The 24712-nt window shown below is 48.2% G+C and overlaps 1 protein-coding gene across 25 annotated transcripts in view; it reads left to right on the forward strand.

Annotated features, from left to right (window-relative positions):
- Positions 1-24712, forward strand: part of DAB2IP (DAB2 interacting protein) — a 295193-nt gene that overhangs the window by 214580 nt on the left and 55901 nt on the right. The gene's annotated exons all lie outside the window — the stretch shown is intronic.

Here is a 24712-nt window from a genome sequence, read left to right on the forward strand (position 1 = left end):
GAATGCTTTGATGGTGTTTCCTGCTTGGCAGGGGGTTGGACTGGATGGCCCTCGGGGTGTCTTCCAACTCTATGATTCTATGACCTTGGGACTTCTATAGACGCAGAACCTTCTTCTGCCTCTCCCTCAAACTTCAAGAAAGAAGATTCCACCTAAACATTAGGAAGAACTTCCTGACAGTAAGAGCTGTTCGGCAGTGGAATTTGCTGCCAAGGAGTGTGGTGGAGTCTCCTTCTTTGGAGGTCTTTAAGCAGAGGCTTGACAGGCATATGTCAAGAATGCTTTGATGGTGTTTCCCGCTTGGCAGGGGGTTGGACTGGATGACCCTTGTGGTCTCTTCCAACTCTATGATTCTATGATTCTATTCTAAGAACTTCCTGACAGTAAGAGCTGTTCGGCAGTGGAATTTGCTGCCAAGGAGTGTGGTGGAGTCTCCTTCTTTGGAGGTCTTTAAGCAGAGGCTTGACAGGCATATGTCAAGAATGCTTGGATGGTGTTTCCTGCTTGGCAGGGGGTTGGACTGGATGGCCCTTGGGGTCTCTTCCAACTCTATGATTCTATGACCTTGGGACTTCTATAGACGCAGAACCTTCTTCTGCCTCTCCCTCAAACTTCAAGAAAGAAGATTCCACCTCAACATTAGGAAGAACTTCCTGACAGTCAGAGCTGTTCGGCAGTGGAATTTGCTGCCAAGGAGTGTGGTGGAGTCTCCTTCTTTGGAGGTCTTTAAGCAGAGGCTTGACAGGCATATGTCAAGAATGCTTGGATGGTGTTTCCTGCTTGGCAGGGGGTTGGACTGGATGGCCCTCGGGGTCTCTTCCAACTCGATGATTCTATGACCTTGGGACTTCTATAGACGCAGAACCTTCTTCTGCCTCTCCCTCAAACTTCAAGAAAGAAGATTGCACCTCAACATTAGGAAGAACTTCCTGACAGTAAGAGCTGTTCGGCAGTGGAATTTGCTGCCAAAGAGTGTGGTGGAGTCTCCTTCTTTGGAGGTCTTTAAGCAGAGGCTTGACAGCCACATGTCAAGAATGCTTTGATGGTGTTTCCTGCTTGGCAGGGGGTTGGACTGGATGGCCCTTGTGGTCTCTTCCAACTCTATGATTCTATGATTCTATTCTAAGAACTTCCTGACAGTAAGAGCTGTTCGGCAGTGGAATTTGCTGCCAAGGAGTGTGGTGGAGTCTCCTTCTTTGGAGGTCTTTAAGCAGAGGCTTGACAGGCATATGTCAAGAATGCTTGGATGGTGTTTCCTGCTTGGCAGGGGGTTGGACTGGATGGCCCTTGTGGTCTCTTCCAACTCTAGGATTCTATGATTCTATTCTAAGAACTTCCTGACAGTAAGAGCTGTTCGGCAGTGGAACTTGCTGCCAAGGAGTGTGGTGGAGTCTCCTTCTTTGGAGGTCTTTAAGCAGAGGCTTGACAGCCACATGTCAAGAATGCTTTGATGGTGTTTCCTGCTTGGACTGGATGGCCCTTGTGGTCTCTTCCAACTCTATGATTCTATGACCTTGGGACTTCTATAGACGCAGAACCTTCTTCTGCCTCTCCCTCAAACTTCAAGAAAGAAGATTCCACCTCAACATTAGGAAGAACTTCCTGACAGTCAGAGCTGTTCGGCAGTGGAATTTGCTGCCAAGGAGTGTGGTGGAGTCTCCTTCTTTGGAGGTCTTTAAGCAGAGGCTTGACAGGCATATGTCAAGAATGCTTGGATGGTGTTTCCTGCTTGGCAGGGGGTTGGACTGGATGGCCCTTGGGGTCTCTTCCTACTCTATGATTCTATGATTCTATTCTAAGAACTTCCTGACAGTAAGAGCTGTTCGGCAGTGGAATTTGCTGCCAAGGAGTGTGGCGGAGTCTCCTTCTTTGGAGGTCTTTAAGCAGAGGCTTGACAGGCATATGTCAGGAATGCTTTGATGGTGTTTCCTGCTCGGCAGGGGGTTGGACTGGATGGCCCTTGTGGCCCCTTCCAACTCTATGATTCTATGATTCTATTCTAAGAACTTCCGGACAGTAAGAGCTGTTCGGCAGTGGAATTTGCTGCCAAGGAGTGTGGTGGAGTCTCCTTCTTTGGAGGTCTTTAAGCAGAGGCTTGACAGGCATATGTCAAGAATGCTTGGATGGTGTTTCCTGCTTGGCAGGGGGTTGGACTGGATGGCCCTTGGGGTCTCTTCCAACTCTATGATTCTATGACCTTGGGACTTCTATAGACGCAGAACCTTCTTCTGCCTCTCCCTCAAACTTCAAGAAAGAAGATTCCACCTAAACATTCATTAGGAAGAACTTCCTGACAGTAAGAGCTGTTCGGCAGTGGAATTTGCTGCCAAGGAGTGTGGTGGAGTCTCCTTCTTTGGAGGTCTTTAAGCAGAGGCTTGACAGCCACATGTCAAGAATGCTTTGATGGTGTTTCCTGCTTGGCAGGGGGTTGGACTGGATGGCCCTTGTGGTCTCTTCCAACTCTATGATTCTATGATTCTATTCTAAGAACTTCCTGACAGTAAGAGCTGTTCGGCAGTGGTATTTGCTGCCAAGGAGTGTGGTGGAGTCTCCTTCTTTGGAGGTCTTTAAGCAGAGGCTTGACAGGCATATGTCAAGAATGCTTGGATGGTGTTTCCTGCTTGGCAGGGGGTTGGACTGGATGGCCCTTGTGGTCTCTTCCAACTCTAGGATTCTATGATTCTATTCTAAGAACTTCCTGACAGTAAGAGCTGTTCGGCAGTGGAACTTGCTGCCAAGGAGTGTGGTGGAGTCTCCTTCTTTGGAGGTCTTTAAGCAGAGGCTTGACAGCCACATGTCAAGAATGCTTTGATGGTGTTTCCTGCTTGGACTGGATGGCCCTTGGGGTCTCTTCCAACTCTATGATTCTATGACCTTGGGACTTCTATAGACGCAGAACCTTCTTCTGCCTCTCCCTCAAACTTCAAGAAAGAAGATTCCACCTCAACATTAGGAAGAACTTCCTGACAGTCAGAGCTGTTCGGCAGTGGAATTTGCTGCCAAGGAGTGTGGTGGAGTCTCCTTCTTTGGAGGTCTTTAAGCAGAGGCTTGACAGGCATATGTCAAGAATGCTTGGATGGTGTTTCCTGCTTGGCAGGGGGTTGGACTGGATGGCCCTTGGGGTCTCTTCCTACTCTATGATTCTATGATTCTATTCTAAGAACTTCCTGACAGTAAGAGCTGTTCGGCAGTGGAATTTGCTGCCAAGGAGTGTGGTGGAGTCTCCTTCTTTGGAGGTCTTTAAGCAGAGGCTTGACAGGCATATGTCAAGAATGCTTGGATGGTGTTTCCTGCTTGGCAGGGGGTTGGACTGGATGGCCCTTGTGGTCTCTTCCAACTCTAGGATTCTATGATTCTATTCTAAGAACTTCCTGACAGTAAGAGCTGTTCGGCAGTGGAATTTGCTGCCAAGGAGTGTGGTGGAGTCTCCTTCTTTGGAGGTCTTTAAGCAGAGGCTTGACAGGCATATGTCAAGAATGCTTGGATGGTGTTTCCTGCTTGGCAGGGGGTTGGACTGGATGGCCCTTGTGGTCTCTTCCAACTCTAGGATTCTATGATTCTATTCTAAGAACTTCCTGACAGTAAGAGCTGTTCGGCAGTGGAACTTGCTGCCAAGGAGTGTGGTGGAGTCTCCTTCTTTGGAGGTCTTTAAGCAGAGGCTTGACAGCCACATGTCAAGAATGCTTTGATGGTGTTTCCTGCTTGGACTGGATGGCCCTTGGGGTCTCTTCCAACTCTATGATTCTATGACCTTGGGACTTCTATAGACGCAGAACCTTCTTCTGCCTCTCCCTCAAACTTCAAGAAAGAAGATTCCACCTCAACATTAGGAAGAACTTCCTGACAGTCAGAGCTGTTCGGCAGTGGAATTTGCTGCCAAGGAGTGTGGTGGAGTCTCCTTCTTTGGAGGTCTTTAAGCAGAGGCTTGACAGGCATATGTCAAGAATGCTTGGATGGTGTTTCCTGCTTGGCAGGGGGTTGGACTGGATGGCCCTTGGGGTCTCTTCCTACTCTATGATTCTATGATTCTATTCTAAGAACTTCCTGACAGTAAGAGCTGTTCGGCAGTGGAATTTGCTGCCAAGGAGTGTGGTGGAGTCTCCTTCTTTGGAGGTCTTTAAGCAGAGGCTTGACAGGCATATGTCAAGAATGCTTGGATGGTGTTTCCTGCTTGGCAGGGGGTTGGACTGGATGGCCCTTGTGGTCTCTTCCAACTCTAGGATTCTATGATTCTATTCTAAGAACTTCCTGACAGTAAGAGCTGTTCGGCAGTGGAATTTGCTGCCAAGGAGTGTGGTGGAGTCTCCTTCTTTGGAGGTCTTTAAGCAGAGGCTTGACAGGCATATGTCAAGAATGCTTGGATGGTGTTTCCTGCTTGGCAGGGGGTTGGACTGGATGGCCCTTGTGGTCTCTTCCAACTCTAGGATTCTATGATTCTATTCTAAGAACTTCCTGACAGTAAGAGCTGTTCGGCAGTGGAACTTGCTGCCAAGGAGTGTGGTGGAGTCTCCTTCTTTGGAGGTCTTTAAGCAGAGGCTTGACAGCCACATGTCAAGAATGCTTTGATGGTGTTTCCTGCTTGGACTGGATGGCCCTTGGGGTCTCTTCCAACTCTATGATTCTATGACCTTGGGACTTCTATAGACGCAGAACCTTCTTCTGCCTCTCCCTCAAACTTCAAGAAAGAAGATTCCACCTCAACATTAGGAAGAACTTCCTGACAGTCAGAGCTGTTCGGCAGTGGAATTTGCTGCCAAGGAGTGTGGTGGAGTCTCCTTCTTTGGAGGTCTTTAAGCAGAGGCTTGACAGGCATATGTCAAGAATGCTTGGATGGTGTTTCCTGCTTGGCAGGGGGTTGGACTGGATGGCCCTTGGGGTCTCTTCCTACTCTATGATTCTATGATTCTATTCTAAGAACTTCCTGACAGTAAGAGCTGTTCGGCAGTGGAATTTGCTGCCAAGGAGTGTGGCGGAGTCTCCTTCTTTGGAGGTCTTTAAGCAGAGGCTTGACAGGCATATGTCAGGAATGCTTTGATGGTGTTTCCTGCTCGGCAGGGGGTTGGACTGGATGGCCCTTGTGGCCCCTTCCAACTCTATGATTCTATGATTCTATTCTAAGAACTTCCGGACAGTAAGAGCTGTTCGGCAGTGGAATTTGCTGCCAAGGAGTGTGGTGGAGTCTCCTTCTTTGGAGGTCTTTAAGCAGAGGCTTGACAGGCATATGTCAAGAATGCTTGGATGGTGTTTCCTGCTTGGCAGGGGGTTGGACTGGATGGCCCTTGGGGTCTCTTCCAACTCTATGATTCTATGACCTTGGGACTTCTATAGACGCAGAACCTTCTTCTGCCTCTCCCTCAAACTTCAAGAAAGAAGATTCCACCTCAACATTAGGAAGAACTTCCTGACAGTCAGAGCTGTTCGGCAGTGGAATTTGCTGCCAAGGAGTGTGGTGGAGTCTCCTTCTTTGGAGGTCTTTAAGCAGAGGCTTGACAGGCATATGTCAAGAATGCTTGGATGGTGTTTCCTGCTTGGCAGGGGGTTGGACTGGATGGCCCTTGGGGTCTCTTCCAACTCTATGATTCTATGACCTTGGGACTTCTATAGACGCAGAACCTTCTTCTGCCTCTCCCTCAAACTTCAAGAAAGAAGATTCCACCTAAACATTCATTAGGAAGAACTTCCTGACAGTAAGAGCTGTTCGGCAGTGGAATTTGCTGCCAAGGAGTGTGGTGGAGTCTCCTTCTTTGGAGGTCTTTAAGCAGAGGCTTGACAGGCATATGTCAAGAATGCTTTGATGGTGTTTCCTGCTTGGCAGGGGGTTGGACTGGATGGCCCTTGGGGTCTCTTCCTACTCTATGATTCTATGATTCTATTCTAAGAACTTCCTGACAGTAAGAGCTGTTCGGCAGTGGAATTTGCTGCCAAAGAGTGTGGTGGAGTCTCCTTCTTTGGAGGTCTTTAAGCAGAGGCTTGACAGGCATATGTCAAGAATGCTTTGATGGTGTTTCCTGCTTGGCAGGGGGTTGGACTGGATGGCCCTTGGGGTCTCTTCCAACTCTATGATTCTATGACCTTGGGACTTCTATAGACGCAGAACCTTCTTCTGCCTCTCCCTCAAACTTCAAGAAAGAAGATTCCACCTCAACATTAGGAAGAACTTCCTGACAGTCAGAGCTGTTCGGCAGTGGAATTTGCTGCCAAGGAGTGTGGTGGAGTCTCCTTCTTTGGAGGTCTTTAAGCAGAGGCTTGACAGGCACATGTCAAGAATGCTTTGATGGTGTTTCCTGCTTGGCAGGGGGTTGGACTGGATGACCCTTGTGGTCTCTTCCAACTCTAGGATTCTATGATTCTATTCTAAGAACTTCCTGACAGTAAGAGCTGTTCGGCAGTGGAACTTGCTGCCAAGGAGTGTGGTGGAGTCTCCTTCTTTGGAGGTCTTTAAGCAGAGGCTTGACAGCCACATGTCAAGAATGCTTTGATGGTGTTTCCTGCTTGGCAGGGGGTTGGACTGGATGGCCCTTGGGGTCTCTTCGAACTCTATGATTCTATGACCTTGGGACTTCTATAGACGCAGAACCTTCTTCTGCCTCTCCCTCAAACTTCAAGAAAGAAGATTCCACCTCAACATTAGGAAGAACTTCCTGACAGTCAGAGCTGTTCGGCAGTGGAATTTGCTGCCAAGGAGTGTGGTGGAGTCTCCTTCTTTGGAGGTCTTTAAGCAGAGGCTTGACAGGCATATGTCAAGAATGCTTTGATGGTGTTTCCTGCTTGGCAGGGGGTTGGACTGGATGGCCCTTGGGGTCTCTTCCTACTCTATGATTCTATGATTCTATTCTAAGAACTTCCTGACAGTAAGAGCTGTTCGGCAGTGGAATTTGCTGCCAAAGAGTGTGGTGGAGTCTCCTTCTTTGGAGGTCTTTAAGCAGAGGCTTGACAGGCATATGTCAAGAATGCTTTGATGGTGTTTCCTGCTTGGCAGGGGGTTGGACTGGATGGCCCTTGGGGTCTCTTCCAACTCTATGATTCTATGACCTTGGGACTTCTATAGACGCAGAACCTTCTTCTGCCTCTCCCTCAAACTTCAAGAAAGAAGATTCCACCTAAACATTAGGAAGAACTTCCTGACAGTAAGAGCTGTTCGGCAGTGGAATTTGCTGCCAAGGAGTGTGGTGGAGTCTCCTTCTTTGGAGGTCTTTAAGCAGAGGCTTGACAGGCATATGTCAAGAATGCTTTGATGGTGTTTCCTGCTTGGCAGGGGGTTGGACTGGATGGCCCTTGGGGTCTCTTCCAACTCTAGGATTCTATGATTCTATTCTAAGAACTTCCTGACAGTAAGAGCTGTTCGGCAGTGGAATTTGCTGCCAAAGAGTGTGGTGGAGTCTCCTTCTTTGGAGGTCTTTAAGCAGAGGCTTGACAGCCACATGTCAAGAATGCTTGGATGGAGTTTCCCGCTCGGCAGGGGGTTGGACTGGATGGCCCTTGGGGTCTCTTCCAACTCTATGATTCTATGACCTTGGGACTTCTATAGACGCAGAACCTTCTTCTGCCTCTCCCTCAAACTTCAAGAAAGAAGATTCCACCTCAACATTAGGAAGAACTTCCTGACAGTCAGAGCTGTTCGGCAGTGGAATTTGCTGCCAAGGAGTGTGGTGGAGTCTCCTTCTTTGGAGGTCTTTAAGCAGAGGCTAGACAGCCACATGTCAAGAATGCTTTGATGGTGTTTCCTGCTTGGCAGGGGGTTGGACTGGATGGCCCTTGGGGTCTCTTCCAACTCTATGATTCTATGATTCTATTCTAAGAACTTCCTGACAGTAAGAGCTGTTCGGCAGTGGAATTTGCTGCCAAAGAGTGTGGTGGAGTCTCCTTCTTTGGAGGTCTTTAAGCAGAGGCTTGACAGGCATATGTCAAGAATGCTTTGATGGTGTTTCCTGCTTGGCAGGGGGTTGGACTGGATGGCCCTTGGGGTCTCTTCCAACTCTATGATTCTATGACCTTGGGACTTCTATAGACGCAGAACCTTCTTCTGCCTCTCCCTCAAACTTCAAGAAAGAAGATTCCACCTCAACATTAGGAAGAACTTCCTGACAGTCAGAGCTGTTCGGCAGTGGAATTTGCTGCCAAGGAGTGTGGTGGAGTCTCCTTCTTTGGAGGTCTTTAAGCAGAGGCTAGACAGCCACATGTCAAGAATGCTTTGATGGTGTTTCCTGCTTGGCAGGGGGTTGGACTGGATGGCCCTTGTGGTCTCTTCCAACTCTAGGATTCTATGATTCTATTCTAAGAACTTCCTGACAGTAAGAGCTGTTCGGCAGTGGAATTTGCTGCCAAGGAGTGTGGTGGAGTCTCCTTCTTTGGAGGTCTTTAAGCAGAGGCTTGACAGGCATATGTCAAGAATGCTTGGATGGTGTTTCCTGCTTGGCAGGGGGTTGGACTGGATGGCCCTTGTGGTCTCTTCCAACTCTAGGATTCTATGATTCTATTCTAAGAACTTCCTGACAGTAAGAGCTGTTCGGCAGTGGAACTTGCTGCCAAGGAGTGTGGTGGAGTCTCCTTCTTTGGAGGTCTTTAAGCAGAGGCTTGACAGCCACATGTCAAGAATGCTTTGATGGTGTTTCCTGCTTGGACTGGATGGCCCTTGGGGTCTCTTCCAACTCTATGATTCTATGACCTTGGGACTTCTATAGACGCAGAACCTTCTTCTGCCTCTCCCTCAAACTTCAAGAAAGAAGATTCCACCTCAACATTAGGAAGAACTTCCTGACAGTCAGAGCTGTTCGGCAGTGGAATTTGCTGCCAAGGAGTGTGGTGGAGTCTCCTTCTTTGGAGGTCTTTAAGCAGAGGCTTGACAGGCATATGTCAAGAATGCTTGGATGGTGTTTCCTGCTTGGCAGGGGGTTGGACTGGATGGCCCTTGGGGTCTCTTCCTACTCTATGATTCTATGATTCTATTCTAAGAACTTCCTGACAGTAAGAGCTGTTCGGCAGTGGAATTTGCTGCCAAGGAGTGTGGCGGAGTCTCCTTCTTTGGAGGTCTTTAAGCAGAGGCTTGACAGGCATATGTCAGGAATGCTTTGATGGTGTTTCCTGCTCGGCAGGGGGTTGGACTGGATGGCCCTTGTGGCCCCTTCCAACTCTATGATTCTATGATTCTATTCTAAGAACTTCCGGACAGTAAGAGCTGTTCGGCAGTGGAATTTGCTGCCAAGGAGTGTGGTGGAGTCTCCTTCTTTGGAGGTCTTTAAGCAGAGGCTTGACAGGCATATGTCAAGAATGCTTGGATGGTGTTTCCTGCTTGGCAGGGGGTTGGACTGGATGGCCCTTGGGGTCTCTTCCAACTCTATGATTCTATGACCTTGGGACTTCTATAGACGCAGAACCTTCTTCTGCCTCTCCCTCAAACTTCAAGAAAGAAGATTCCACCTCAACATTAGGAAGAACTTCCTGACAGTCAGAGCTGTTCGGCAGTGGAATTTGCTGCCAAGGAGTGTGGTGGAGTCTCCTTCTTTGGAGGTCTTTAAGCAGAGGCTTGACAGGCATATGTCAAGAATGCTTGGATGGTGTTTCCTGCTTGGCAGGGGGTTGGACTGGATGGCCCTTGGGGTCTCTTCCAACTCTATGATTCTATGACCTTGGGACTTCTATAGACGCAGAACCTTCTTCTGCCTCTCCCTCAAACTTCAAGAAAGAAGATTCCACCTCAACATTAGGAAGAACTTCCTGACAGTCAGAGCTGTTCGGCAGTGGAATTTGCTGCCAAGGAGTGTGGTGGAGTCTCCTTCTTTGGAGGTCTTTAAGCAGAGGCTTGACAGGCATATGTCAAGAATGCTTGGATGGTGTTTCCTGCTTGGCAGGGGGTTGGACTGGATGGCCCTTGGGGTCTCTTCCAACTCTATGATTCTATGACCTTGGGACTTCTATAGACGCAGAACCTTCTTCTGCCTCTCCCTCAAACTTCAAGAAAGAAGATTCCACCTAAACATTCATTAGGAAGAACTTCCTGACAGTAAGAGCTGTTCGGCAGTGGAATTTGCTGCCAAGGAGTGTGGTGGAGTCTCCTTCTTTGGAGGTCTTTAAGCAGAGGCTTGACAGGCATATGTCAAGAATGCTTTGATGGTGTTTCCTGCTTGGCAGGGGGTTGGACTGGATGGCCCTTGGGGTCTCTTCCTACTCTATGATTCTATGATTCTATTCTAAGAACTTCCTGACAGTAAGAGCTGTTCGGCAGTGGAATTTGCTGCCAAAGAGTGTGGTGGAGTCTCCTTCTTTGGAGGTCTTTAAGCAGAGGCTTGACAGGCATATGTCAAGAATGCTTTGATGGTGTTTCCTGCTTGGCAGGGGGTTGGACTGGATGGCCCTTGGGGTCTCTTCCAACTCTATGATTCTATGACCTTGGGACTTCTATAGACGCAGAACCTTCTTCTGCCTCTCCCTCAAACTTCAAGAAAGAAGATTCCACCTCAACATTAGGAAGAACTTCCTGACAGTCAGAGCTGTTCGGCAGTGGAATTTGCTGCCAAGGAGTGTGGTGGAGTCTCCTTCTTTGGAGGTCTTTAAGCAGAGGCTTGACAGGCACATGTCAAGAATGCTTTGATGGTGTTTCCTGCTTGGCAGGGGGTTGGACTGGATGACCCTTGTGGTCTCTTCCAACTCTAGGATTCTATGATTCTATTCTAAGAACTTCCTGACAGTAAGAGCTGTTCGGCAGTGGAACTTGCTGCCAAGGAGTGTGGTGGAGTCTCCTTCTTTAGAGGTCTTTAAGCAGAGGCTTGACAGCCACATGTCAAGAATGCTTTGATGGTGTTTCCTGCTTGGCAGGGGGTTGGACTGGATGGCCCTTGGGGTCTCTTCGAACTCTATGATTCTATGACCTTGGGACTTCTATAGACGCAGAACCTTCTTCTGCCTCTCCCTCAAACTTCAAGAAAGAAGATTCCACCTCAACATTAGGAAGAACTTCCTGACAGTCAGAGCTGTTCGGCAGTGGAATTTGCTGCCAAGGAGTGTGGTGGAGTCTCCTTCTTTGGAGGTCTTTAAGCAGAGGCTTGACAGGCATATGTCAAGAATGCTTTGATGGTGTTTCCTGCTTGGCAGGGGGTTGGACTGGATGGCCCTTGGGGTCTCTTCCTACTCTATGATTCTATGATTCTATTCTAAGAACTTCCTGACAGTAAGAGCTGTTCGGCAGTGGAATTTGCTGCCAAAGAGTGTGGTGGAGTCTCCTTCTTTGGAGGTCTTTAAGCAGAGGCTTGACAGGCATATGTCAAGAATGCTTTGATGGTGTTTCCTGCTTGGCAGGGGGTTGGACTGGATGGCCCTTGGGGTCTCTTCCAACTCTATGATTCTATGACCTTGGGACTTCTATAGACGCAGAACCTTCTTCTGCCTCTCCCTCAAACTTCAAGAAAGAAGATTCCACCTAAACATTAGGAAGAACTTCCTGACAGTAAGAGCTGTTCGGCAGTGGAATTTGCTGCCAAGGAGTGTGGTGGAGTCTCCTTCTTTGGAGGTCTTTAAGCAGAGGCTTGACAGGCATATGTCAAGAATGCTTTGATGGTGTTTCCTGCTTGGCAGGGGGTTGGACTGGATGGCCCTTGGGGTCTCTTCCAACTCTAGGATTCTATGATTCTATTCTAAGAACTTCCTGACAGTAAGAGCTGTTCGGCAGTGGAATTTGCTGCCAAAGAGTGTGGTGGAGTCTCCTTCTTTGGAGGTCTTTAAGCAGAGGCTTGACAGCCACATGTCAAGAATGCTTGGATGGAGTTTCCCGCTCGGCAGGGGGTTGGACTGGATGGCCCTTGGGGTCTCTTCCAACTCTATGATTCTATGACCTTGGGACTTCTATAGACGCAGAACCTTCTTCTGCCTCTCCCTCAAACTTCAAGAAAGAAGATTCCACCTCAACATTAGGAAGAACTTCCTGACAGTCAGAGCTGTTCGGCAGTGGAATTTGCTGCCAAGGAGTGTGGTGGAGTCTCCTTCTTTGGAGGTCTTTAAGCAGAGGCTAGACAGCCACATGTCAAGAATGCTTTGATGGTGTTTCCTGCTTGGCAGGGGGTTGGACTGGATGGCCCTTGGGGTCTCTTCCAACTCTATGATTCTATGATTCTATTCTAAGAACTTCCTGACAGTAAGAGCTGTTCGGCAGTGGAATTTGCTGCCAAAGAGTGTGGTGGAGTCTCCTTCTTTGGAGGTCTTTAAGCAGAGGCTTGACAGGCATATGTCAAGAATGCTTTGATGGTGTTTCCTGCTTGGCAGGGGGTTGGACTGGATGGCCCTTGGGGTCTCTTCCAACTCTATGATTCTATGACCTTGGGACTTCTATAGACGCAGAACCTTCTTCTGCCTCTCCCTCAAACTTCAAGAAAGAAGATTCCACCTCAACATTAGGAAGAACTTCCTGACAGTCAGAGCTGTTCGGCAGTGGAATTTGCTGCCAAGGAGTGTGGTGGAGTCTCCTTCTTTGGAGGTCTTTAAGCAGAGGCTAGACAGCCACATGTCAAGAATGCTTTGATGGTGTTTCCTGCTTGGCAGGGGGTTGGACTGGATGGCCCTTGTGGTCTCTTCCAACTGTATGATTCTATGATTCTATTCTAAGAACTTCCTGACAGTAAGAGCTGTTCGGCAGTGGAATTTGCTGCCAAAGAGTGTGGTGGAGTCTCCTTCTTTGGAGGTCTTTAAGCAGAGGCTTGACAGCCACATGTCAAGAATGCTTTGATGGTGTTTCCTGCTTGGCAGGGGGTTGGACTGGATGGCCCTCGGGGTGTCTTCCAACTCTATGATTCTATGACCTTGGGACTTCTATAGACGCAGAACCTTCTTCTGCCTCTCCCTCAAACTTCAAGAAAGAAGATTCCACCTAAACATTAGGAAGAACTTCCTGACAGTAAGAGCTGTTCGGCAGTGGAATTTGCTGCCAAGGAGTGTGGTGGAGTCTCCTTCTTTGGAGGTCTTTAAGCAGAGGCTTGACAGGCATATGTCAAGAATGCTTTGATGGTGTTTCCTGCTTGGCAGGGGGTTGGACTGGATGACCCTTGTGGTCTCTTCCAACTCTATGATTCTATTCTAAGAACTTCCTGACAGTAAGAGCTGTTTGGCAGTGGAATTTGCTGCCAAGGAGTGTGGTGGAGTCTCCTTCTTTGGAGGTCTTTAAGCAGAGGCTTGACAGGCATATGTCAAGAATGCTTTGATGGTGTTTCCTGCTTGGCAGGGGGTTGGACTGGATGGCCCTTGGGGTCTCTTCCAACTCTATGATTCTATGACCTTGGGACTTCTATAGACGCAGAACCTTCTTCTGCCTCTCCCTCAAACTTCAAGAAAGAAGATTCCACCTCAACATTAGGAAGAACTTCCTGACAGTCAGAGCTGTTCGGCAGTGGAATTTGCTGCCAAGGAGTGTGGTGGAGTCTCCTTCTTTGGAGGTCTTTAAGCAGAGGCTAGACAGCCACATGTCAAGAATGCTTTGATGGTGTTTCCTGCTTGGCAGGGGGTTGGACTGGATGGCCCTTGTGGTCTCTTCCAACTGTATGATTCTATGATTCTATTCTAAGAACTTCCTGACAGTAAGAGCTGTTCGGCAGTGGAATTTGCTGCCAAAGAGTGTGGTGGAGTCTCCTTCTTTGGAGGTCTTTAAGCAGAGGCTTGACAGCCACATGTCAAGAATGCTTTGATGGTGTTTCCTGCTTGGCAGGGGGTTGGACTGGATGGCCCTCGGGGTGTCTTCCAACTCTATGATTCTATGACCTTGGGACTTCTATAGACGCAGAACCTTCTTCTGCCTCTCCCTCAAACTTCAAGAAAGAAGATTCCACCTAAACATTAGGAAGAACTTCCTGACAGTAAGAGCTGTTCGGCAGTGGAATTTGCTGCCAAGGAGTGTGGTGGAGTCTCCTTCTTTGGAGGTCTTTAAGCAGAGGCTTGACAGGCATATGTCAAGAATGCTTTGATGGTGTTTCCTGCTTGGCAGGGGGTTGGACTGGATGACCCTTGTGGTCTCTTCCAACTCTATGATTCTATTCTAAGAACTTCCTGACAGTAAGAGCTGTTTGGCAGTGGAATTTGCTGCCAAGGAGTGTGGTGGAGTCTCCTTCTTTGGAGGTCTTTAAGCAGAGGCTTGACAGGCATATGTCAAGAATGCTTTGATGGTGTTTCCTGCTTGGCAGGGGGTTGGACTGGATGGCCCTTGGGGTCTCTTCCAACTCTATGATTCTATGACCTTGGGACTTCTATAGACGCAGAACCTTCTTCTGCCTCTCCCTCAAACTTCAAGAAAGAAGATTCCACCTCAACATTAGGAAGAACTTCCTGACAGTCAGAGCTGTTCGGCAGTGGAATTTGCTGCCAAGGAGTGTGGTGGAGTCTCCTTCTTTGGAGGTCTTTAAGCAGAGGCTTGACAGGCATATGTCAAGAATGCTTGGATGGTGTTTCCTGCTTGGCAGGGGGTTGGACTGGATGGCCCTCGGGGTCTCTTCCAACTCGATGATTCTATGACCTTGGGACTTCTATAGACGCAGAACCTTCTTCTGCCTCTCCCTCAAACTTCAAGAAAGAAGATTCCACCTCAACATTAGGAAGAACTTCCTGACAGTAAGAGCTGTTCGGCAGTGGAATTTGCTGCCAAAGAGTGTGGTGGAGTCTCCTTCTTTGGAGGTCTTTAAGCAGAGGCTTGACAGCCACATGTCAAGAATGCTTTGATGGTGTTTCCTGCTTGGCAGGGGGTTGGACTGGATGGCCCTTGTGGTCTCTTCCAACTCTATGATTCTATGATTCTATTCTAAGAACTTCCTGACAGTAAGAGCTGTTCGGCAGTGGAATTTGCTGCCAAGGAGTGTGGTGGAGTCTCCTTCTTTGGAGGTCTTTAAGCAGAGGCTTGACAGGCATATGTCAAGAATGCTTGGATGGTGTTTCCTGCTTGGCAGGGGGTTGGACTGGATGGCCCTTGTGGTCTCTTCCAACTCTAGGATTCTATGATTCTATTCTAAGAACTTCCTGACAGTAAGAGCTGTTCGGCAGTGGAACTTGCTGCCAAGGAGTGTGGTGGAGTCTCCTTCTTTGGAGGTCTTTAAGCAGAGGCTTGACAGCCACATGTCAAGAATGCTTTGATGGTGTTTCCTGCTTGGACTGGATGGCCCTTGGGGTCTCTTCCAACTCTATGATTCTATGACCTTGGGACTTCTATAGACGCAGAACCTTCTTCTGCCTCTCCCTCAAACTTCAAGAAAGAAGATTCCACCTCAACATTAGGAAGAACTTCCTGACAGTCAGAGCTGTTCGGCAGTGGAATTTGCTGCCAAGGAGTGTGGTGGAGTCTCCTTCTTTGGAGGTCTTTAAGCAGAGGCTTGACAGGCATATGTCAAGAATGCTTGGATGGTGTTTCCTGCTTGGCAGGGGGTTGGACTGGATGGCCCTTGGGGTCTCTTCCTACTCTATGATTCTATGATTCTATTCTAAGAACTTCCTGACAGTAAGAGCTGTTCGGCAGTGGAATTTGCTGCCAAAGAGTGTGGTGGAGTCTCCTTCTTTGGAGGTCTTTAAGCAGAGGCTTGACAGGCATATGTCAAGAATGCTTTGATGGTGTTTCCTGCTTGGCAGGGGGTTGGACTGGATGGCCCTTGGGGTCTCTTCCAACTCTATGATTCTATGACCTTGGGACTTCTATAGACGCAGAACCTTCTTCTGCCTCTCCCTCAAACTTCAAGAAAGAAGATTCCACCTCAACATTAGGAAGAACTTCCTGACAGTCAGAGCTGTTCGGCAGTGGAATTTGCTGCCAAGGAGTGTGGTGGAGTCTCCTTCTTTGGAGGTCTTTAAGCAGAGGCTAGACAGCCACATGTCAAGAATGCTTTGATGGTGTTTCCTGCTTGGCAGGGGGTTGGACTGGATGGCCCTTGTGGTCTCTTCCAACTGTATGATTCTATGATTCTATTCTAAGAACTTCCTGACAGTAAGAGCTGTTCGGCAGTGGAATTTGCTGCCAAAGAGTGTGGTGGAGTCTCCTTCTTTGGAGGTCTTTAAGCAGAGGCTCGACAGCCACATGTCAAGAATGCTTTGATGGTGTTTCCTGCTTGGCAGGGGGTTGGACTGGATGGCCCTCGGGGTCTCTTCCAACTCTATGATTCTATGACCTTGGGACTTCTATAGACGCAGAACCTTCTTCTGCCTCTCCCTCAAACTTCAAGAAAGAAGATTCCACCTAAACATTAGGAAGAACTTCCTGACAGTAAGAGCTGTTCGGCAGTGGAATTTGCTGCCAAGGAGTGTGGTGGAGTCTCCTTCTTTGGAGGTCTTTAAGCAGAGGCTTGACAGCCACATGTCAAGAATGCTTGGATGGTGTTTCCTGCTTGGCAGGGGGTTGGACTGGATGGCCCTTGGGGTCTCTTCCAACTCTATGATTCTATGACCTTGGGACTTCTATAGACGCAGAACCTTCTTCTGCCTCTCCCTCAAACTTCAAGAAAGAAGATTCCACCTAAACATTAGGAAGAACTTCCTGACAGTAAGAGCTGTTCGGCAGTGGAATTTGCTGCCAAGGAGTGTGGTGGAGTCTCCTTCTTTGGAGGTCTTTAAGCAGAGGCTTGACAGGCATATGTCAAGAATGCTTTGATGGTGTTTCCTGCTTGGCAGGGGGTTGGACTGGATGACCCTTGTGGTCTCTTCCAACTCTATGATTCTATTCTAAGAACTTCCTGACAGTAAGAGCTGTTTGGCAGTGGAATTTGCTGCCAAGGAGTGTGGTGGAGTCTCCTTCTTTGGAGGTCTTTAAGCAGAGGCTTGACAGGCATATGTCAGGAATGCTTTGATGGTGTTTCCTGCTTGGCAGGGGGTTGGACTGGATGGCCCTTGTGGTCTCTTCCAACTGTATGATTCTATGATTCTATTCTAAGAACTTCCTGACAGTAAGAGCTGTTCGGCAGTGGAATTTGATGCCAAAGAGTGTGGTGGAGTCTCCTTCTTTGGAGGTCTTTAAGCAGAGGCTTGACAGCCACATGTCAAGAATGCTTTGATGGTGTTTCCTGCTTGGCAGGGGGTTGGACTGGATGGCCCTCGGGGTGTCTTCCAACTCTATGATTCTATGACCTTGGGACTTCTATAGACGCAGAACCTTCTTCTGCCTCTCCCTCAAACTTCAAGAAAGAAGATTCCACCTAAACATTAGGAAGAACTTCCTGACAGTAAGAGCTGTTCGGCAGTGGAATTTGCTGCCAAGGAGTGTGGTGGAGTCTCCTTCTTTGGAGGTCTTTAAGCAGAGGCTTGACAGGCATATGTCAAGAATGCTTTGATGGTGTTTCCTGCTTGGCAGGGGGTTGGACTGGATGACCCTTGTGGTCTCTTCCAACTCTATGATTCTATTCTAAGAACTTCCTGACAGTAAGAGCTGTTTGGCAGTGGAATTTGCTGCCAAGGAGTGTGGTGGAGTCTCCTTCTTTGGAGGTCTTTAAGCAGAGGCTTGACAGGCATATGTCAGGAATGCTTTGATGGTGTTTCCTGCTTGGCAGGGGGTTGGACTGGATGGCCCTTGTGGTCTCTTCCAACTGTATGATTCTATGATTCTATTCTAAGAACTTCCTGACAGTAAGAGCTGTTCGGCAGTGGAATTTGATGCCAAAGAGTGTGGTGGAGTCTCCTTCTTTGGAGGTCTTTAAGCAGAGGCTTGAGAGCCACATGTCAAGAATGCTTTGATGGTGTTTCCCGCTCGGCAGGGGGTTGGACTGGATGGCCCTCGTGGCCCCTTCCAACTCTATGATTCTATGATTGATTATTGTTGTTGGGCTTAGGGGGTCAACCTGGATGACGGCACGAGTCCCTTCCAGTTCTTGGGGTCCTGTACCCAGGGAGAGTTAGAATCGAAGAGGGGATCCTTCTGCTGAGCTAGTCAGACAACTTGGCTGGCCACTTAAGTGTCTTCGTTCGCATCCCAAAAGGGTGGGCTCCAAATTTGCAAGAGCTGCAACAAAGGGGACCCCTGGATTCTCTCACCGCTCAGAGACTGGAGTGGCATGGAACATATAATAATAATAATAATAATAATAATAATAATAATAATAATAATTTATTATTTATACCCCGCCCATCTGGCCGGGTTCCCCCAGCCCCTCTGGGCGGCTTCCAACAAAACACTAAAATACAGAAATCCATCAGACATTAAAAGCTTCCCTAAACAGGGCTGCCTTGAGATGCCTTCTAAAGGTCTGGTAATTGTTGTTCTCTTTGACCTCTGGTGGGAGGGCATTCCACAGGCTGGGTGCCACTACCGAGAAGGCCCTCTGCCTGGTTCCCTGTAACTTATCTTCTCGTAGCGAGGGAACCGCCAGAAGGCCCTCGGCGCTGGACCTCAGTGTCCGGGCGGAACGATGGGGGTGGAGACGCTCCTTCAGTACTTCCTGACAGTAAGAGCTGTTCGGCAGTGGGATTTGCTGCCAAGGAGTGTGGTGGAGTCTCCTTCTTTGGAGGTCTTTAACGATGGGGGTGGAGACGCTCCTTCAGGTATACTGGACCGAGGCCGTTTAGGGCTTTCAAGGTCAGCACCAACACTTTGAATTGTGCTTGGAAACGTACTGGGAGCCAATGTAGGTCTTTCAGGACCGGTGTTATGTGGTCTCGGCGGCCGCTCCCAGTCACTAGTCTAGCTGCCGCATTCAGGGTTAGTTGTAGTTTCCGGGTCACCTTCAAAGGTAGCCCCACTTAGAGCGCATTGCAATAGTCCAAGCGGGAGATAACCAGAGCATGCACCACTCTGGCGAGACAGTCCGCGGGCAGGTAGGGTCTCATCCTGCGTACCAGATGGAGCTGATAGACAGCCGCCCTGGACACAGAATTGACCTGCGCCTCCATGGACAGCTGTGAGTCCAAAATGACTCCCAGGCTGCGCACCTGGTCCTTCAGGGGCACAGTTACCCCATTCAGGACCAGGGAGTCTTCATGGGCAGGAATGGGGACAGGGTGGATAAAAATCAATGATTTTTTAAAAAAAATCAAAAAAATCAGATTTTTTTGATTTAAATCGGATTTTTTTGATTTAAATCGATTTTTTTATTTAAATCTGATTTTTTTTAAAATAAAATGCTTTTTGAGGAAAATATATTACCATCCAAAGGTTATTCCATCATGAAATAAAGATTAGTTTTTTAATTATGTAGAATAAGGTTGTATATGTTTATTTTTGGGGGTAAATAAATGCCATTAATCCATTCACAATGTCATGCTCTTCCAGAGGTTTTTGTAAGATTATTGGGCAGATTCTCTGCCTACAAGATATTATCACAGATGCTTGGTTTACTTTTGCAGTTCTCAAAACTGAATTTGACTCAACAGAGATCACATGCCTCTTCTTCACAGCAAAAATGTTATAACATGAACAGAGTTGAGAAAAAGACCTTAATCCTATTGTTCTACAAACCTATGAATACAGAAACAACCCCTTCAGTGCTAAGTTTCAAGAAGTTCAGTGAATAGAATAGAAACAATATTTTTCTGATTGTTTGGAGTGGACAGTATTTAAGTTTTTCATGTGATTTAAATCGACTATGATTTAAATCAAGCCTTACTGACTAGTGATTTAAATCGTGATTTAAATCATGATTTAAATCAGTTTGATTTAAATCAAATCCACCCTGAATGGGGATCATTCAGATATTGCTGGCCTTCCATCCGTCCCGGCCAGCATGACCCAAGAGTTGCTGATGATGGGAGCTGGGGTTCAGAAGTTTGCCCATCCTGGCTGGAGATAGTGAGAGTGACAGTCCAAAACATCAGGAGGACACCAGGTTGGAGAAGATAGCTAAAGTGGTAGACAGGCATTCAAGCATGGGCGTACCCAGGATCAAAACTAGGGGGGGGGGCAAGGGGAGGGGCCAAGGCACGGAAGGGGAGGGGCCACAAAGTGGGCGGGAACAGCGAACTCGCGCTCCGCCGGGCTGTGCCCCTCCCTAGAAGCAGGGCTGGTGGGCGGAGGCGGAGCCCAGCCCAGCGGAGCGCGAGTTCAGCGTTCCCGCCCGCCGCGCCGCGCTCTCTGGTTCCCCGCCGCGTTTGGCCTTGCCAGAGGGCGCGACGGGGAGCTGGAGGGAGGGCGCAGCGCGGCGGGCGGGAACGGCGAACTCGCGCTCCGCCGGGCTGTGCCCCTCCCTAGAAGCAGGGCTGGTGGGCGGAGGCGGAGCCCAGCCCAGCGGAGCGCGAGTTCGGCGTTCCCGCCCACCGCGCCGCGCTCCCTGGTTCCCCGCCGCGCTTGGCCTTGCCTGAGGGCGCGCCGGGGACCTGGAGGGAGGGTGCGGCGCGGTGCGGCGGGAATGGCGAACTCGCGCTCCGCCGGGCTGTGCTCCGCCTCTGCCCACCAGCCCTGCTTCTAGAGTAGGGCAGCTGCCCTAACTTGCCGCATGGTGGGTACGCCCTTGCATTCAAGCATGGGAGTTGCCATCGCAACAACATCTGGAGGGGCTAGGCTAGCAAAGTCTCATCCAGTCCAGCCCTCTGTGCAATGCACAGTCTGCAGACCCCACATACTTCTTCCCTAAAAGGAATTCCTGTTGGACAGTGGAACGGACTCCATCACAAGCTGGTGGGCTCTCCTTCCTTGGGTTTTCTTAAACAGAGGTGGTTGAGTGGTCCTCTAACAGGCATTCTTTAGCTGCAAATCCTGCATTGCCAAGGAGTTGGGATAGATGGCCTTCGGGGTAACTTCCAGCTCTACAAGTCTATGATTCTGCTCAGCTGTCAAATAATTACTTTGAATGTGCTACCTGAATGCCCTTGCTTTTAATCCATTCATTTGTTGCCTCGGTGACATTGTACTGGTTTGGTTCCACCACTACCACCACCCCAATCTTTTCGGTTTTATTGCAGTTTTATTTGTTTATCATCCCTGCAAATCGACCAGAAAATAGTTACAGGTAGGTAGCCGTGTTGGTCTGAGTCGAAGCAAAATAAAAAAATTCCTTCAGTAGCACCTTAAAGACCAACTAAGTTTATATTTTGGTATGAGCTTTCATGTGCATGCACACTTCTTCAGATACCTGAAGGTATTCTTAGTGTGCATGCACACGAAAGCTCATACCAAAATATAAACTTAGTCGGTCTTTAAGGTGCTACTGAAGGATTTTTTTTATTTTGCTTCGACCAGAAAATGTCAGCAATTGTGCTGCCAATAAATTGCAGGAAAGTAAAATGAGATGAGTCAGCAGTGTGATGCAGCAGCTCAAAAAGCCAATGCAATTCTGGGCTGCATCAATAGGAGTATAGTATCTAGATCTAGGGAAGTAATAGTACCACTGTATTCTGCTCTGGTCAGACCTCACCTGGAGTACTGTGTCCAGTTCTGGGCACCACAGTTCAAGAAGGATCCTGACAAGCTGGAACGTGTCCAGAAGAGGGCAACCAAAATGGTCAAAGGCCTGGAAACGATGCCTTATGAGGAACGGCTTAGGGAGCTGGGTATGTTTAGCCTGGAGAAGAGAAGGTTAAGGGGGCGATATGATAGCCATGTTCAAATATATAAAAGGATGTCCTATGGAGGAGGGAGAAAGATTGTTTTCTGCTGCTCCAGAGAAGCGGACACGGAGCAATGGATTCAAACTACAAGAAAGAAGATTCCACCTCAACATTAGAAAGAACTTCCTGACAGTAAGAGCTGTTCGGCAGTGGAATTTGCTACCAAGGAGTGTGGTGGAGTCTCCTTCTTTGGAGGTCTTTAAGCAGAGGCTCAGTGCAAGACAGGAGTGCCTGGCGTGCTGTGGTCCATGGGGTCACGAAGAGTCGGACACGACTAAACGACTAAACAACAACAACAAAGCAGAGGCTTGACAGGCATATGTCAAGAATGCTTTGATGGTGTTTCCTGCTTGGCAGGGGGTTGGACTGGATGGCCCTTGGGGTCTCTTCCAACTCTATGATTCTATGAGATAAACCTGTGGGGAGGCGAGGTACACTTTGAATGGAATGCAGTGGGGATCCCCCCCCAAAGGATATTTATATCGGTCTCTTCCTCGCAAATTGGCTCTTAGTACTAGTATTTGGGTATTAATTCCCCATATTGTCCTTTGAGAAATGCTCAAAGGTTTAACAAGCCCCTCACTTCTTGAATTGAGCAGCTGCGTTGCATAAGAGGTGGGAAACGCCACAGACCCTGGCCCAAAATGGAGCAGAATATTCCTCAAACTTTCCTAGCTGCTCAGGGAACAAAACTGTCTGAATGTTTCCCATTCGGCTTCTGTGAGGGAAGGAAAAGCTTTCCGTTTGGCTGGATATAATGATAATAATAATAATAATAATAATAATAATATTTATACCCCGCCCTCCCAAGTCAGAACCGGGCTCAGGGCGGCTCACACCAATACAATTACAATAAAACATAAAAAGCAATAATTAAAATACAGATTAAAATACAGTATTAAAATTTAAAATGAAGCCTCATTTTGAGTAGTCAAATCCAAGCCACGAGGGAGGAAAACACAGGGGTCAGGCTGAGTCCAACCCAAAGGCCAGGCGGAGCAGCTCTGTCTTGCAGGCCCTGCGGAAAGATGACCAATCCCGCAGGGCCCTGGTCTCCTGGGAAAGAGCGTTCCACCGAGTTGGGGCCAATCCTGAAAAGGCCCTGGCTCTAGTAGAGGCCAATCTAGCCACCTTATGGCTCGGGATTTAAAACCTTAATGCAAACTTTGGAGGCGGCTAGCTTTGCTAGGCAAGTTGGAAAGAGACCCTGGGAAACAGGGAGGCCAAATGAGAAGCACAGGGAGGTGGTAAAGTCCAGTTTGGGGAGCGTTAATCTCTCCCCGCTCCCCTTAAAGTAGCTGAGCTTCTCTTTCAAGATAGTATCAAGAAAGATACTGACAAGCTGGAACGTGTCCAGAAGAGGGCAACCAAAATGGTCAAAGGCCTGGAAACGATGCCTTACGAGGAACGGCTTAGGGAGCTGGGTATGTTTAGCCTGGAGAAGAGAAGGTGAAGGGGTGATATGATAGCCATGTTCAGATATATGAAAGGATGTCATATGGAGGAGGGAGAAAGGTTGTTTTCTGCTGCTCCAGAGAAGCGGACACGGAGCAATGGATTCAAGCTACAAGAAAGAAGATTCCACCTCAACATTTGGAAGAACTTCCTGACAGTAAGAGCTGTTCGGCAGTGGATTTTGCTGCCAAGGAGTGTGGTGGAGTCTCCTTCTTTGGAGGTCCTTAAGCAGAGGCTCGACAGGCATATGTCAAGAATGCTTTGATGGTGTTTCCTGCTTGGCAGGGGGGTGGACTGGATGGCCCTTGTGGTCTCTTCCAACTCTACGATTCTATGATTCTATGATTCTCGGCTCACTAAGCTTTGAAGTTCTGCTGTTGGTCAAGGGAGTTCAGATCCCCCTTGGAAAGAGAAGCTGTTTCTTTGACCCAGCTGTTTCTCAGCTTCCGGAGAAACGCATGGCCTGACGCTGTCTAACCTTCCCTCTCTCTCCAGGCCTTTCTGCCGTGGTCTCTGGGGCACCGTCCCCTGATTTGTCTCTGCCTGGCCACCTCCCTCTCCCCAATCCCAGTGTACATTTCAATTCTGATCCGCAACTCAGCCTGTCGGAAGGTGCTGATTCTCAGTTAGAAGAGCCCGACCTTGGCTCTCCCCCTGTCACTTCCCAGACACACCTTGGGAACATGGGGTTTTACAGCGTCTCCTCGAACTCGGGATTTGGCCGGTCTTGCCAGTTGGAAAACCTTACAGTCCCATCCGCTGCTCTCGTTGAAGTGTGTGCTTGGCCACTGGGAGAGGGGGGCGCTGGGCTTGCCTTGCCTGAGAGCCCCTCAAACCCTGCTGCCAGGCTGTCTTTTAAACCAGGAAAGAGGGGGACCTGCGGCAGCAATTGTGACATCTTTCTCCTGCCTGATCTTGCATCAAATAGCAAAGCCATAGAGGACTGGAGCGAGAAAATGCTAGAATATCTGCAGTTGGCTAGGCTAACGGGAAGAATAAGGGATCAAAAGGAGCAAAAGTTCCAAAAGGAATGGAATAAATTCATAGAGTATCTGAAGGAGTGTGGGAAGATATGAAACGCCTGTAGGTCAGCATTACAAAATGCAACAGTTATAAGTAACCTTAGTCAAAAACCTATGTTTAATTTGTAAGATAATTTGTGACGGTGTATAACTTTAGAGAGCGCAAAACTGAATAAATGGAAGGATAAGTCTGAAAGAGAGAGAGGTGGAAGTCGATCACAAGAGGAGCTGAATAAAAATAATTATCGAATGGGAAAGGGAACCAAAACAAATAAGTTATAAAAGGAAGATCATAAATTGTAACAATTCTTAGTTTATTTAAAAAATGACACGACACATTTTGGAAATTGTATGTTTTTTATTTAATTTCTTTCTTGTCTTGTAAAGTTTCCCTCCGATTCTTGTAGATGTATGTACAGATAAAACAATAAAAATGATTATGAAAAAAAACAACAAAGTGAATGATTTGTGTTCAGCTGTGAACCCAAAGCACATATCTACATGGGGAGGCGGCCTGCTGCATCTCTGAATGAGTTTCTTCACTTGCCTTGCTCTCTTCCAGCCTGACCCTGCTGGGTAACTCTACTGAGTTTCTGTGTTGTTGGATCGTTCAAATAGCACCTGCAGAGTCGAAGAGGTGCCCGTTGAGCCTCAGAATGAGTTACTGCTCTAGAACTGGTTTCCCTCCCAGCAATAAGCCTGTGCAGAACTCTGTCAGAAATGAATCATAGAATCATAGAATCATAGAGTTGGAAGAGACC

This window comes from Zootoca vivipara, chromosome Z2 (genome assembly GCF_965207765.1).
Source record: "Zootoca vivipara chromosome Z2, rZooViv2.hap1.1, whole genome shotgun sequence".
Classification (NCBI taxonomy): Eukaryota; Metazoa; Chordata; class Lepidosauria; order Squamata; family Lacertidae; genus Zootoca; species Zootoca vivipara.